This window comes from Monodelphis domestica, chromosome 1 (genome assembly GCF_027887165.1).
Source record: "Monodelphis domestica isolate mMonDom1 chromosome 1, mMonDom1.pri, whole genome shotgun sequence".
In the NCBI taxonomy this organism is placed as follows: Eukaryota; Metazoa; Chordata; class Mammalia; order Didelphimorphia; family Didelphidae; genus Monodelphis; species Monodelphis domestica.
In genome coordinates this window covers 442,889,182-442,902,354 of record NC_077227.1, presented here as the reverse complement: position 1 = coordinate 442,902,354, position 13,173 = coordinate 442,889,182, and the positions used below count along the sequence as shown (strand labels likewise).

Genomic DNA, 13,173 nt, shown 5'->3' with positions numbered 1-13,173 from the left:
ATCCAAAGTAGAAGTAATAAGAATATAAACTATATAGGTAGCAATGGGATTGTAAGCAAAGGAATGGATATGAGAAACACTGCAGCAATAGAACTTGACATCTAAAAGGAACTGATAAGAGGTTTTCAGGAAGAGAGGAGTCAAAAATAATTATAAATGTTCTAGCCTTGGTGTTTGGAAAATTGAGGCATTATAAAAAAATAAGGAAGTCAGGAGGAGAAGTTTAGGAGAGATAATGACTTAGTTTCTGAATGAAATGGTAAAAGCAACATTAAATTAAATCAAATACTATGTAACTACCAGTTTGATACTTTAAATGACAGATTATTCTCTTTTTAGAAAAAGTCAAGAAAAACTAGAAAACTGTTATGAGATAGATTTCCAATCAATTTTAAAAAAGCCTCTAATCATCTTTGTATTTCATATAATAACTTAAAAGTGAAAAAAACAAATTATTCCTTTAAAGTAGAGCTCTTCTTAAATTTATGTTTCATATACATTATTTAGTATTGGAATAGCAGTTACAAACCACTCAATTACTCATTTCATTTGCCCTTGCTACCTCTTATGCATCTGCCTTCCCTAAAAAATTTACAGATGATAGCACCAATCTGGGAAAGGGTCTATAATAACTTGAGTGACCAAAGTGGGTTATAGATAATTATAAATTTATACTGTGTTATGACGAATCATTCCAAGAGTAGTGGAAAGGAAAGGATGACCCCAGATAAATCACTCTGCTGTAGTGGAGTTAGAATGAAAGAATAGAAATCACTTTCTGAGAAGAGAAGTAGAAATGTGAAGACTTTTTAAAAAGAGTCTTAGTAGAAAAAAAGTGGGGGAAGTGCTAGAGATGACAGTAAGGTCTAGGAGGTACCAGAAGAGACTAGACCAGTGATGGTGAACTTTTTAGAGACCAAGTGCTGCACCCCATCCTCTCCCCCAGAGATTGAGTGCCCCACTGCCATGCCTTCCCTCCTTTTCCCTTTCTCTTCCCTTCCCTTCCCTTCCCTTCCCTTCGCTTCCCTTCCCTTGCTTTCCCTTCCCTTCCCTTCAAGTACTCCTATTGGGCTGCTGGGCAGAAGAGTGGGTCAAGTGAAAAAACATCCTCAGGGTTAGGGTTAGAAACAAATTTAGGGTTTGGGTTTGAAATTAATTTAGAGTTAGGGTTAGGAAAAGGTGTAGCCCAAGTGCTCTGAGCACTCTGCTCTCCTCCCTACCAGATCTGCCACCTGTGACCTTCCCACCTTATCCCAGATGGGGAGGGAGTAAGCCCTCCCATGGGGCTGCTGGGCAGAGGGGAGGGTCAGGTGAAAAAATGTCCTCAAGACAGTGGAGACAGGGCAGGGAGAAGCTCTGCCAGTGTCGCTCTGCCTTTCTAGTAATGAACTCTGGAAGGAGATAAGCACATGCCCACAGAGATGTCTCTGAATGCTCTTTCTGCTACACATGCAATAGGTTCACCATTATAGAACAAGACAATGAATTGAGACAAGAGCATTGATAGAATTCTGCCTTGTACATGAAAAGGAGTGTTTTTTTTTTTAAACTAATTAGGAGGATTTTTTTAACTGATTAAGAAATTTAACAAGAAAGGCATAAAATTTGCTGTTTGGGGGAAACAAAAGCAAGTTTTTATAGAGAGGATTTAGGAAGAAATGTCTTTTTAAGGTGCAAGACAAAGGGGCTACTGGGTGGCTCAATGGATAGAGAGCTAGGCCTAGAGATGGACAGTCTTGAGTTCAAAGCCAACTTCAAACACTTCCTGGCTATGTGTCCCTCGTTAAGTCACTTAATCCCCATTGTCTAGCCCTTACTGTTCTTCTACCTTGGAATCAATACTTAGTATTCTAATATGATTCTAAGAGAGAAGGTAAGAGTTTAAAAAATTAAAAATAAATTTCAAGGTCAAATGTCAGGGTTGTTATTTTCCTGAAAATCAAGAAATAAACTGTTTTTACCTAAAAAGAAAAAGTAAACTGGGACTCAAAGAAAGAACAATTAAATAACTTAAGGACTCACAATCCCTGCTCTCAAGGAATTTACATTGTAATCAGGAGGGGAGAGTATAGAAAGAAATGTCTGTTGGCAAGTAAAATACAAGATAGAAAGTAGTAGATACACCATGACAATCTAAAAATAAATGGAAAAATAGAGAACATATTCACTGGAAGGCATGAGGAAAGACTATACAAAAGTAGTCCTTGGGCTTGGTCTTAAAGGAGGTAAAAGATTATGAAAGAAAACAATGATGAGGGAAGGTATTCTAGGTGTGGAATAGGTCTGAGAGAATATTTGGATATAAAAGATGGAATGCTGATTTGGGGGATGTGGAAGAGAAAGGATTTTCAGGACAAGCCAGGCATGCAGACCAAGATGGAGACCTGATCTGCAAAATCAAGCTAAAGATTCCAAAAGGAATGTTCCCAGGAGGAGGCAGTTGAAGCTGGCCAGGGGGAGGAACTGATTCTTCCTCTCTAGGGTAACTGTCCAAGGGAGAAATCTCTTCTCTGGGTTCCTAACTAAAGAGACTGGATTTTTGACAGAGTCTGGACTTAAATTACTCAAGCAGAGATTATCTGACTGAAGAAAGAAGAAAATTACTTATCCTCCATTTCTCTGTCTCGGTGTCACAATTGTGACTAGATTGACAATTCCTAAAATTCTCCATATTTCTCCTATCCTTCATTATAGATTAGGGAAACCCTCATCCCTCTTACCTCAATCCTCATCCAGTTTCCCAATAAACCCCTTTACTGAGAAAAGAAAAAGAAAGGAGTTTTTCCTCATAAATCTTGTAGTCCACTCAGGGGGGAGGGCGGAAGCCATAGGCTTCAGAAGAAACTGGGAGGGAGAGGGTAGAAAAGGAAGGGAGTAGGGAGGAAGGGTGGCAGAAAATATTTGGACTTATTAGCCATTGGTGGTCAATAGGCAGCTCCAGAGCACCCCCTTTGGCAGTATCTATCCCTCTCATTATCTCTGATCTATCTTCATAACAAATAGGAATCTCTGAAGGTACCCCTTAGCAACTTTCTAGTAAACCAGAGTACCCAGTTTCCACAATAATAAACAGTTTCCACAGATTACCTATTTTATTACAGGGAACAGCTAATAGTTAAGTTTAGTTTGAACCTGGGAACCCAAATGAAATGGAATAATTTGAAATAAGACTAGGGAAAAAAGTAAACTATAGTCACATTATGGAAGGAGAAATTCAAGTTTATGGAATTTATATTTTATGTTAACAGGTAGCTGAGAACTAATTAAGGTATTTGAGCAAAATGACAAGCACATAGATGTGCTGCCATAGAATGTTAAATTTCTAGTGTGAGCATTTACACAGAAATTTGCAAATGCTAGAAGATGGGGTTTGATTTATTTTGTTGATTGTCTAGATTTAAGAAAATGATCTAGAAAATATTAATAATGCAGATTAAATTTAAAGGAATGTCAAACAAACATGTTTTCCTCAGAGAGCTGGTTGTAAAACACTTATCTTTGGGGTCAAACCTGTTCTTTTGTAATCAACAAAGATTTATAAATTACCTACTCTATGTCACACACTATGCAAAGCAATGAGGATATAAAAATTAAGTCTCTCTTGGCAAGATGCATATATAATACCAAGAGAGACATTACATACATGTATGTATCATTACACCAAAATATTCCCCAAAGAAAAACTGTAATTTTGAGGAAAAGGTTATAGCAGCTGGGAATCTGGAAAAGTTTCATTATATGAAGTCTTGGAAATTATTTGAAAGAAGGATCAAAAAGTGGAGAGCCTGGAAGAAGAGAGACCAGTTAGTAGACTATTATAAGAATCCAGATGATAGCTGATGAGGACCAAAACTAGAGTGGTAGCAGTAAAAGCAAAGAAAATGGGGTTGATTTGATATATGTTATGATAAGACTTGGTAAATGATTTGATTAGGAAAGAACAGATAAGAGGAAAGAGACAAGTATAAATATCCAAAGAACTTATTTGGTGTTACTTTAGGTCAGTTTCATCACATATTTCAACTCAAAATTACAAAAAGAAAAAAAAAAGAAAGATCTTCCATTGATAAATTTCTGGTGCTAAATATTATCTAATAATTTATGGCTATTATGAAACATTTTTAGATTTACAGTGGTCAATTTCATTCCAAGTTTAGATTTTCACTGTTTTTTTTTTAATTGGTAGTTGAAAATGTCATATCCATAATTAAGGGGCCTGGATTGAAATCCTAACTCTGATTCTGTTTGACCTTAGACAAGTTGCTTGACCCATCTTAGCCTCAGCTTCCTCATCTGCCAAATAAGGATAATAACACTGACACTACTTGTCTAACAAGATGATTATAAAGTCCTTTGTAAGCCTTAGAAATATGACATATGATTACAGGTGGTATAAAGTAAATCTTTAGGTTTTATAGTTATAAAGTTGATGATCATTAATTAATGGGAAGGAAAAATTAAACATGAGTTACTAGGTGGTAATAGGGGAAGGTGAAACAAAGGATCTATTAAGAAGCTGAGATATTCAAGTCAAGCATCAAGCATTTTAAGATTGGATTTCCAATTGATCTCAACATTAAGGTGATACCCACAGTTAGGGTTCTAAAGAGTTAAAAACAACTGAAAAATGGGATTAGATTAAATGATCTTTGAGGTTCCTTTTATCTCCTAAACCTTTGATTCTATCAAGTCAAACCTTTGATTCTTTTTGATTCAAGTCAAACCTTTGATTGGCAGGCAGAGCAAGGGGGGGGGGGTACATATATACATTGTGTAATTAGAAAATTTCATAACCTTGAACTACATCTCCCAGCATCCCTTTCCTCTTTATCCCCACCTTGCGTGCTTGCATTTTGTATATAGTTGGATGTTTTGCCCACCCTTGATCTCTATCTTTTCCTGTGTGCACGGCTGAGGGAGATCTCTTTTTTCCTTTTTTTATTTTTTATTTTTTAAATTTTCCTTTTTACTTCCAGTTATTATTAATAAATATTATTAAATACAATACCTGGAGTGTTTTGGATATTAATTTTAAGCTTATAATATATATTTACATTTATATGCATATTGTGATTTTAAAATTTCCTCCATCTTACTTGGTCTAGCACCCAAGAATGTGCACACCCATACTACACGGGCATGTGCTAGCTAATGACAAATCAGAAACATCTAACTGCTCCCTTGGACTATCCTAAGCCAAGCTTGAGCTACCATTGGTACATGTGAGATGCAGGAAGTGAGGTAGAGAACAGCCTCTGGAGTTCTCGTCACTTCCTGTGGAGAAGGCTAGTTGCCAGTTCTATCCTGGAGCTTGAGCTTGGAGGATCCCCCACAGAAAGCTTCTCTTCAGATTGGTCACATGAGTGATAAGGACAGACTCCCTTCTCTGCCTTGGCTCTCCAAGGCCTTAACTCCCATTTTGGCTCAGCCCGAGCCAGAGTGTTTCTGAGTTAAGATTCCTTTCCTTCTCTCCCTCACTCTCTCCCTCTAATAATTTCTTTCTCCTATTGTAATTAAATCACCATAAAACCCCATTCTGACTTGAGTGTTTCATTTTGGATTTTATAAGTGAAATCCTTGGTGACCCATAATTAATATAATCAGTCTTTAACACTAAATTTGAATCTAACAATATATACATATATCTCACATATATGGATATAAACACATTTTATATCTATGTATGTACTATGTGTATATATGTCTTACAAGAGTGTAATAGAAATTAGACTGTATTTGAAATGAAAGGATTCTATTCTAATATTGGACCCCTCACTTTTCAACTCTGTGACCTCAAGTAATTTACCCTTTCTAGGACTTAACTTTTTCCTCTGAAACAAAGGAGTTTAAGTACATGATTTATAATATTTCTTGCAGCTCTGAACTCTGATATTAATGTTACCACACAGAATTAGGAGGAAAATGCCAATCCCAAACATTATTGTCATAGAACTTCCTCTGTAGGTGACAGAAGTCTTAGAGTACACCTGCTACAATGGAATCACATGTGCTTGCCACTGAAAAGGAGGGTCTAGTTTTGTGTATGTCCAACAGACAAGACTTATGAAACTGGTCCAGGATATGGAGTAGAGTTGAGCTCAGATTTACTTAAAAAAAACAAACTGAAAAAAAAAAAACCTTACCTTCCATCTTAGAATCAATATCGTATATTAGTTCCAAGGCAGAAGAGTGTAAGGGATAGGCAGTGGTGATTTAATGACTTGCCCAGGGTCACATAGCTAGGAAGTATCTGAGGCCAGATATGAACCCAGGACCTCCTGTCTAAAGGCCTTGCTCTTAATAATTCACTAAGCTGTCTATCCTGCCTATCCTATCCTTAGTGATAGATTTTTTAAGTATTAAAAAGAAATGAGAATTTGAACTGTACAAACCAAAAGTTGGAGCAATGTACCAAGAACAATCAGATGGTCAATGTTAAACATGTCAAATTTTTAATCCAAAACAATAAATGCAAACTATATTCTATTCTATATAATCTGTTGAGGAGACAGATATTGCATACATAAGGTGGCTAAGAAAACAGTAGTTATCTGTTAGAACATAAAACAAAATCCTTAATGATCCACTAGACTAAATTGCAACTGCTACAAAGGAACAAGTTGAAGTCTATTTCTTTCATACCTACTTTGCTGATTTAATGATAGTATTCGCCAAAGTTTTTCTCTACTTAGTGCAGTTATTGCAAGGTTGCAAAGAAACAGAGGTAGTTCAAATAACTTATAAGCAAAGAAGTCAGAGTAAAAATAAACCAAAAACAAGTGGTTATAAAAGGGGTAGTTGAAAAAAATATTTTAAAAATATCAATTAGGCAAATAATTCCATTGATGCTGTTGTCAGATATCTCTTCTTGCCAAAAAAAATGACCTAGAGTTCTTAAAGACTATGCCAATGGAGTAGAAATTCTGGTAGGTCCTACTCAGACTAGAAAGGCTTTGAGTGTGGAACTGTCTATTTTAATCTCCAAGGGCCAGAACAGTTACTTTAAGAAGCTAGTTATTAAAGGAATTGCCACTGTGTGAGTTATTATTCTGATAAAAGGATGAAAGAGTCATAAACAGTACAAGTTTTAGAAGCAATTATGCCAATGAAATAACATCTTTTGAAGTAGAAATTCTTTGAATCAGAAAGTCATGCAATTGTGTATCACTTCTGCTTAAAGACCAAATGACTTGGGATTGGGGGTGGGGAGTTTGATTTCCTTATATATCAAATGTGGAGATAAGATGAAGTGATCTCAAAAATCTTTTTGCTTTAACAACCCATGATGCTGTGATGGTAAGTGAATTAATTTTTTACAGATTTGAGCCACTCGTTTCCTTATAATTTGGTTGCCCAGTTTAATTTAGGGGATATGATCAAAGTTGATAAAAATTCATTAAGAACTCATTATATAAAGTATGAGCAGAAAAAATATGAAAAGACCAAGGAAATAATCCTTATAGCTAATGAAACCTGAGAGAGAAAACTTTTTTGTTTTTATCCTTACTAGTAATTGTATTATTAGGTTAACTTTATTGCCTCAGTAACGATGACATACCAAACATAATCTTCTTTTTCTGAAAATAAAAAATTTCCTGAAAATCTTTAGGTTAAACAAAAAGATAGAAATCATCATTATGCATGCCTATTGATGTAGTCAAAATGAGAAACCAGGTTTAATTTGTATAGATCCCAGTATGTATTTGGGAAGCTGGGGTTTTGGTGACTGTCATTTACAATAGCTTAATTTCGAGCACTTTGTTTCTTTCTTCCAGAAGTGAAGAGGAATGGTTTTCAGTTAATCCAGGTTTTACTATTTTTCTTTGACCTTTTGACAAATATCTTCAGTTATGTTTGTGGTGACCTAGAATTGATACTTTTATTTTAAACTCTCACATCCCTTCTTGAGTATAGAGGAGATAAAGATTTATTCAGCTTACTCTGTAGTTGAAAGGAACTACTTCTTTGGCATAAATCTAAGAAGACTTAGGAAATATGTTGACTCTCTTAAGTCATAAACAGGAATACTTATTCATTAAAATACTCTGTGATTAAAAAGAAATGAAGTGAACAAAGTAACAAGTTGGCATAATTCATAGCCTATAGTGTCACATTCAATGAATTTAGGCCTTCTTGACTCCAACTCCAAAGTTTTACCCACAGTCCTTCCTATCTGCCTTTGTGCTATCTAGGCTCCTTGCCTTAGGAGATTTTGTCATATATACTTTTTAATGTTATATCTCAATATTTCAGTTCTTGTGAGAGGAAAGATTATGGCTAGAAGTGTATCCCTTGACAGATATTATCATGTGCACAAAACTACATGGTATGGTTCTACCATAGGTCCTCCAAATAATCAATATGTTACATCAATTTGTAAATGTCACTAGAATAATAAAATGTCAAAGGGGGTGTTTAAACCTGGACCAAACCTCTCTTTTTAAAATAGATGTTAATGGCTTTTGTCTCTACATTTCCTAAATTTGACTCTGTATCCTTTGATGTTAACTCCTCCCAGAGAGCATCCTTTATAACACAGAATTTTTAAGAAGAAAAAAGGAAAAAATTCAGCAAAAATGAGCAAAACAATTTTAAAGATCTTACATTATATACAATGTTCTGTACTTGTAGACTCTTACTTCTGCAAAGGTATGAGGAAGGCATTTTAAAACATTTAATATCAACTATTTTGTGATTGTTCTTTTTTACTTAAATTGTGATCATCTTTGTCCATATTGTTTTCTTGATTCTCCATACTTTGCTTTGAATCAGTTGGCATAAGTCTTTGTATTATTCACTATATTTATCACATTTATCATTTCTTACGTGAGCACTGGACTTGGAGTCAGGAAGACTTGAGTTCAAGTCTTGATTTGGATATTAAAGACTTGTATGACAAGTCAACCTCTTTTAAGCTCACTTTTCTCTTCTACAAAACGGGATAATAAAAGCATCTACCTCTGATGAGGACCCAGTGAGATAACATAGGTATAGTTCCTTGAAAATATTAAAGAGCTGTATAAATGCTATTTATCACCATCACCATCATCATTATATTACATTCATGTGCCATAACTTATTTAACCATTTCTCAATCAATGGCCATCCACATTTTTTTCTAGTTCTTTATTAATACTTTTATTTTGTGGTCATCAAAACAATCTGGTACTGGCTAAAGAATAGAATGATAAATCAGTGGAATAGACAATTCCTACGTAACACATAGTAGGAAATGACCATAGTTACTTAGTGTTTGATAAACTACCATTAGTATATAACTATGCATAATGTCATCATACAATTTGGTTCTGATTTGAATTTATATGCTATGCTATTTAAATAATATAAATTTATAAATAAATATAATATTGATGATGCATTAGTGCAAGGTTCTTTTAAGCATGCCATTTCCTTATCTGTTTATACAGTGAATTTCCTTTTTTGGTTCTGATAGTATAATTGCAATTTCTGATTTTTTAATTTATATAATGCATAATACATTTTATTTAAGCCTCTCATATGTATTTTATATATATCTTTGCATTTTAGATGTCATGGGGGCTTTCTTGGTCAATCTTTTGCTTTCATTTTGTTGGCTTACTTAATCTATTTACATTTAAAATTATGAGCTAGATTTATATTTTCTTTCATTTATGTTGATAGTAGTTTTAGTCTCTTTTTTAATTAGTATCTCTTCTTATTTTTCCTCTTCTAAGTCAGTGCTTTATCTCTACAATTAGTTCTGTGTAATCTAATTTAATGTAACCCTATTCTCACAGACTTCTCCCCTCTTACTTTCCCTGTCCAACTTGTTAACTCTTTTCTTAGTACTGAGTTTTATTTAACTTATGGATTTCTTTTTTTTTAATTTTCTTTGTTATACAATTCTTCCTCCTTTTCCCACTCTCAGTGAAGTGGTTATTTCAAAGTGCTCCCTGCTTTTCTCCACCAAAGTTTTTGGTTAGGTTTGTTTCTAGTGATCTGAAGGTTTTGCTTCCTTTAAAAAAAAAAAGAACTTTGTTCTTTCCCTTCTCCTTCTATCTAGTCTGAATTTTAATTTTTTAATTTATAGTTTATATACTATTTATTCTATTTTGAATTTCTTTGTATTCTTCAAAGAATTAAAGCATCTAAACTAAGTCTGAGTTCTCTCCTTTAATTTCTTTATTATTGATTAAAATAATCACTACCATTTATATAACACTTTAACATTTGCAAGATGCTTTCCAAATATTTCTCATTTTATCCTCACAATAACACTAGAAGGTAGATGCTGTTATTATTTCCATTTTACAGATGAAAGTAAAGCACAAGGAGTATAAGTGACTTGCCCAGAATCATACAAATAGCATCTGAGGCTGCTTGAGATGGATTTGAACTTAGGTCTTCTTGACTCCATCTCCATAGTTTTATCCATAGTTCCTCCTATCTGTCTTTTATCACCTCTCCTCCTTGCCTTAGGAGATCTTGTCAGTTTTTTAATGTTGTGCCTCAATCTTTCAGCTCTTGGGGGAAAATATTATGGATAGAACTATATCCCATGGCAGACACTATCTTACGAACAAAACTATATAGTCCATTTTTACCATAGATCCTTCCAATAATCAATACCAGGCAATGTACTTCCATGTTTCTGGATTCTGTTTGACCCAGGAATTTCACTTCTCCCACAACAAGATGCTATCCTCAGAGGAACAGTAATTTTTCAGAATATGTGATTTTCCTGTGCACCAAATATCCCCAGATAAAACCCATTGTAAGGTCTCCATTTCTTAATACAAACATATAATTCTTGTTCCATGGAAGGACTCATAAATGGAAGCCTGTCCCCACATGGGGTTGAACCTTCTCTACCCTCTTTTGCTGGCATTTCTTCCCTTTCCTTTTGCTATTTCTCTCATTCTTCTTTATCCTCTCTTCTTGCTGAGACTAGAAAACATATCTGCCCTGTGTTGCTCATCCTTTTTTTTTTTTGCTTAGGATATAAAACACATTCTTCTCTATGATCCACCTCCCCTCTCCCCATATATCTACTCTATCTCTTATTCTTCATTTCAGTCCCACAAAACGCATTGATTCACTTGAAGGGAGGTTGTGAAGTTTAGTTTATGATGTCTCAGGTCTGCCACTTTACCACAACTTTAAATTCCACTTTCATCTTTTCTCCCCAGATACTTTAAAAATAATGTCTCGATGGCCCTTATTCTCATTTTGTATTTTTGAACCCTATAGTCTCATTCTTTTTAAAAATCTCTAGAAATGATGTCATTTATTTCACTACTTATTCTTTCTTCTGTAGTTGTCTTACCTTTCTTATATTTTTGGTTGTTTGAGGTGTTTGGAAGTAGAATATTCTGCTTATACTTTGGAGAGGGATGGAGGGAAAGAGAATGAATACCTCAAGTGCCTCTCCTGAAGGTCCACCTCTTTTTCTTAACTGATTATTAAGCTCAGGCTTGCTGGTATATTAGTTTGGGTTCCATTTTGAGATTCTTCCCATTTCAGAATTTATTATTCTATTTTCTTCTGTGGTTTCTTTTGAGAAATTTCTTTAATTTCTCACACTATAAGTAACCCCTGCTCTATGACCACTTCTTCTGATTAGCTGTTCCTCTAAGGATTGCTGTTTTAAAGAGGACATCCAGGTCAGATGTGTTTTCACTCTTCTCCAATCTTGACTCTAGATTTCCTTTACCACATGTCACAGAAAACTTTTATAATTTTGGTCCACTTTCTAATGACTTATCTGCCTGTACTCTAGGTTTTTAATTGAGTTTTCTTCCTCTTTAAATAGTTTGTGGTTTTAGTCCTTTTTCCCTTACAATCCCATCACTCACTTTCTAACTTTACTTCCTGTGATAGTGGGTATATATCCACAAGGCTTGACTCAGTCTCCTTTCACATTGAGAGTCCACTGGCTTTGATCCCTTTTTTTTTTTAACCCTTATCTTCTGTCTGAGAATTGTTGCTAAGTATTAGCTCCAAGGCAGAAGGGAGATAAGGGATAGGCAACTGGGGTTAAGTGACTTACCCAGGGTCACAAAAGGAGGAAGTGTCTGAGACTAGATTTAAATCTAGGACCTCCCATCTCTGAGTCTGGCTCTCTATGCAATGAGTGACCTAGATGCACAGCTTTGGTTTCTTCTTAAAGGTCTCAGGTGGATTTCACTTGCCTTTCCTTGATGCTAAATGTAGCCATGTATGCCAACACCTTGCCCAATTCCATCCCTGAGTCCTATCCTTTTTTTTTTTTTAATGTGAGGTAAGAACATAGCAAGGTAGGTGTTCTGGGCAGCTTCCTTGCACCCTTGGGGTATAGAAACACCTAGTTCCTTCCCATGTGGCTGGAAAGCTTGTTACAACAAGCTATGAACTGAGAAGTATGAAGTGAGTTCCATCAAAGTCTCTGCAGCTTGAAGGGAACCACGGTCCAGTATCAAAACCCAAGTCAGTGGGTAGGTTTGTGCAGCTTGTCAGAATGTGGAGGCTGATGGGAGACATATACTTAGTGTATTAATGATTAGCATTCTCCAGGGGCAATTCATAAGGCTCTTATCTTATTGGGATTCTTGCTTTCTTATCTATGGATTCAACTCTAATTGTTCTACCTCTGCTGTGTGATTTTCTTTAGAGTTATTGGGGACTTAAAAAAAGGTTCTAGTACTTCATTTTATTGATCATATGACCCAGAAGTCCTTCTCATTTTTAAACATGAGAAAACTGAGGTCAGAAGAGTGAAGTCATTTGCCCAATGTAGTTTGTTGTAGGGTCAAGACTTGAACCAGGTCTTCAGATTCAATATTTTCTGAATATTCAGCCTTCTCACCATCACATTCAGTATCAAATAGGGGTCTGCATTAGAATTTAAAATGTGAGGTGAAATATAAAATCTTTTATATTTTCTTTCTTGGAAATGACATACCTAGGTTTTCAAAGAATGTTATTTCAAAGGAGAAGAGGAATGAATAATTGAGAAAATTCAACAAAAAGTTCAATGCTGGATCAACTGTAGAGATTGAATTCTTTAAGCTAAGAAAGGGAAATTCTAGTTTCTTTGCTGAATCTGTTTGAAGACAGTGAATTCAGCTACTAGAGCACACAATCAGGTACACTTCCTTTAATTTTAAGTGAATTTCATCTTCATTATGTGTATAAAAATGAGTTGGGAAACTA

General features: G+C 35.0%; 1 protein-coding gene across 6 annotated transcripts in view; it reads right to left on the bottom strand.

The window, feature by feature from the left end:
* PHKB (phosphorylase kinase regulatory subunit beta) overlaps positions 1 to 13,173 on the bottom strand; it is a 256,746-nt gene that overhangs the window by 150,592 nt on the left and 92,981 nt on the right. The window lies entirely within an intron of this gene.